This window comes from Aegilops tauschii, chromosome 3, assembly GCF_002575655.3.
Source record: "Aegilops tauschii subsp. strangulata cultivar AL8/78 chromosome 3, Aet v6.0, whole genome shotgun sequence".
In the NCBI taxonomy this organism is placed as follows: domain Eukaryota; kingdom Viridiplantae; phylum Streptophyta; class Magnoliopsida; order Poales; family Poaceae; genus Aegilops; species Aegilops tauschii.
The window spans coordinates 445,119,347-445,123,003 of NC_053037.3; positions in this window are offsets into that span (position 1 = coordinate 445,119,347).

Here is a 3,657-nt window from a genome sequence, read left to right on the forward strand (position 1 = left end):
GTTGACGGGACACATCAAAAGTACTCCAGTGGATAGAGCCTTGCCTCTAAGGTAGGCCCCACATGGTTTGCCTCTTTTTTAACATAACGCGTCAAGTCGCAATTTGTTTGTTCACCCGTGGTAGACGATCCTCCCTCCATCTAGTGGACAACCAATACACGTGTCAAGTTACCACATGGGCTGCCTTTTCGTACAGAAATGAGCTCCACCGTGTACCCGTGCGAGTGTGGTTGGGAAAGAGATGGGAGTACTTGCGCCGTGCGTGCACCTCTTCTCTTCGTGCACGTCCCCCACCTACGTGAGATACGGTACGAGGCAGCGGCGTGGATGGCAGCAACGACGCCTGTGCGCTGCTCCTCGTCGAGCTGGCCTAGAGCAGCGAGGTTCTGAACCGCACGCCGGTTTGGGGCGGCAACTGGCTCCGTCGAGCGAGGGGAGGGAGGTTGATCAGCGAGCTGCATAGCTCGTATCCGGCGGGCTCGGCGGGCCACCCAGCCGGCTTGGATGTGGAATAACTACTCTTCGTAAGCCATTGTAAGAGTGGACAAAATGGTGAACGAGGAGATAGGGGAGTGGCCGGCGTTTGGCCTTGTTTAAATAGGAGATTAAATAGACGGCTGACGGGAAGAGCTCGGCCGGCATTACGTTTAATGCCGGCCTGGTCATGAACGGACGTGTGTCCAGAGTGGGTTTCTCGGCTTCCACACGGGCGGGTTTCATGGAGGCGTTTGAATGCGGCAAGGAGGCGTGTTCACCCAGGCGTGCAGCGAGTGGCGCCCTCGACTCTGACGTAGGACAGCGCGCCGTTCTTCCACTGACGTGTGGGCTGTACGTGGCCTGCATGTCAGTGACCCAATGTAGGCAGCACACAGCAGAGGAACCTTTGGTGGGCCGGGGCAGTCAAAAGCGGGCATTTCATAAACTGATGATTGTTCATTGAGTGTGACGTCATCCTTTTCATGTAGACAAGCCTACTATGTTGATAGCCTGTTCGATACGTTGTGATTCATAAAGACCGCTACAAACATCAATGTTCTGCTTATCACAGATAAGATTGATTAATACCCGTAACAATCCATGTCCTTAACAAAGGGTGCATGCACGTATAGGTTGAGCGTGTGTCTTGCGTCGTGTGCTGTGTGCATGCAGGCGTGCGCGTGTTGCGTGCATGCAAGGGTACGTTTCAGTGTTGCATGCATGTGTGCGTACGTGCGTGTGTTCGTGAGTGCATGTGTACGCATCAGTGTTGCACGCCTGCATGCGTGCGTGTGTTCATTATGTGTACGTGTCAGTGTTGCACTCCTACATGTGTGCGTGTCTTGCGTGCGTGCATGTGTATGTGCGGGGTGAGGCTCCAGCCGTTGGATACGAAATCAAGGGCCTGTAGTTTATCATCAAACTCCACCCCCCTGAGCCACCAGCCACCACCGGCCGAACCACCGGCCCCCGCCACCCGCGGCCGGCCCGCACCGCCACGCCGCCCCGCCCGCCCGCCCCAAAACCACTCCTCACCGCCGGTCCGCCGCCGCACCGGCCATCCCTCTAGGCCCCCCCACGCCGAGCTTTTTCTCCAGCAATCCCCACCCCACCGCCCAATCAACGCGCCCTCCACCACCGGCGACTGCCAACCAGAGGTCTCACGACTTCGAGTACCCACCGACCACTAATTTATTACCATTTCTGTCCTTCATATACGCGCTGACGGGTGTGCCCTATGGTAATGTGCGCTGCTGAATGTGGACCGTTTGACTAGTCAATTGATCGTGTCATCAACAAATTACGGAGCTTTATGGTGAGCCAGTGACCGTATGATCACCCTAAAATGTATTTTATTAACACAGTACAGACTCAAACTACCATTTCTTTCTTTCATATATGGGCTGACAGGTGGGCCCCACGGTTACGCGCCCCGACGGCGCAAAACTAGTTGCGCCACGTGGAATGTTTGACTGGTCAATTGATTGTGTCATCAACGAAATACGGAGTTGTACGGGTGAGCCAGTGACCGTATAATCATGACATGTATTTTTTTAACACGGTACAGACGCAAGGGCTCATATATACGCGCAAGCACTCACCGCTATAAGCGCACACACGCAGACCCTACCCATATGAGCACCTTCGAGAGAGTGGGCCAGCATATGATCTTGAGATTTTACGAAGTCACCATAGGTGCCTCGTAGTTGAGTGGAACGTCTCCTCCCACTTAACGCACATCGCCGGAAAATACTGAAATTAACCCAGGATAAATGCGAGCACCTGGACTTTAACCCTGGTGGGCTCGAGAAACCACTGTCCTCCTAACCATCCAACCACATGTTGGTTAGCACGACAAAAAATGTATGTGTTGACCGTGATGAGCTTATTCTGAAGTCCAGTGACCATATCGTGCTTTCGCTTCAAATACAATGACCATAAGTGTCGTCAACAAAATACGGAGCACGCATCAAATGCAAAGTCCGTCAGTGTCATCAAGAAAATACGGAGACGTATCGTGAGCTAGATACCGTATGATCACCACGAGAATGTATACGGTGACCGTAATGAGCATATTCTGAACTCCAGTGACCGTATAGTGCTTTAGCTTGAAATACAGTGACCGTCAGGCGTGAATGTGTCATGGGCATGCATACTTTTAGAGGGCCGAGAGATAGTTTGTGTGCATACGTGAAAGTGGTGTAGAAAGAGGGGATGTCCGGTGGAGACAAGGAGAGATATGCCCTTCATTTCTCTTTCCCATGACTAATATTTTAGGAGAATATATAAACATTCACAATGCAGAACAAATATTTTTGGATGCACCATGCAATTAACTTTCATGTATAACATTGTACTATTGTATATGCTTATTTTCTTAGTGGCCGGTTGCGTGTGTGGTGTGGTGGGCACATCATTTCTAGTTGTGGTGGGTCAACATGAGGACTCATGGGTCGGTTCCATCCTGCGCCACATAGGTTGGATCGAGACGCGTTATGCGAAGACCCATGTGGAGGAGTCGGCGTACAACACGAAGCTAGCTACCAGAGTCGCGGAGGACTCTATCCCCACTGGTGATAAGCCGACTATATATGATTTGTAACCCTAGGCCCCCAGTATGTTATAGAAGCTTGGGGGCTAGTTCATCGATAGTATACACACACACGCACAATGCCTGGTATTCACGTGTACTTTGTACACACCCCTATCTCTAATATATAGTACCAGGAGTAGGCTTTTTCCTCAACTGCAAGGGTCCGAACTAGGGTAAAACTTTCCCTCGTATTACTATCCAGCCTAATAGTCAGGGATATCCTACCGAATGATATGATGGAATCATATCTGCCACCTACTAAGAGAGAGGTGTGTCTTGGGGGGGGCAATGTGTGCGAGAGAGGCCTAAAGATAATGTGCGTGCGGGACACACGTAGGCACATCTATGTGCGTATAGAGGGCTAGTAGAGACCGTGCGTGTGTATATATGCATGTGAGAGAAATAGTGTTTTCCAACTGAGATTAGTGAAAAGAGTGGTACATAGTAGTCAGAAAGAGAGAGGGAGAGATACAGAGAGAGCATGTGCGTGAGACTCCCCGACACCCCGAGAGAGATTGTGAGCATGTGTGAAAGAGAAATGCTGATGCATATAAAGTGTGTGCACTTATGTGGTAGACAGAGAGATA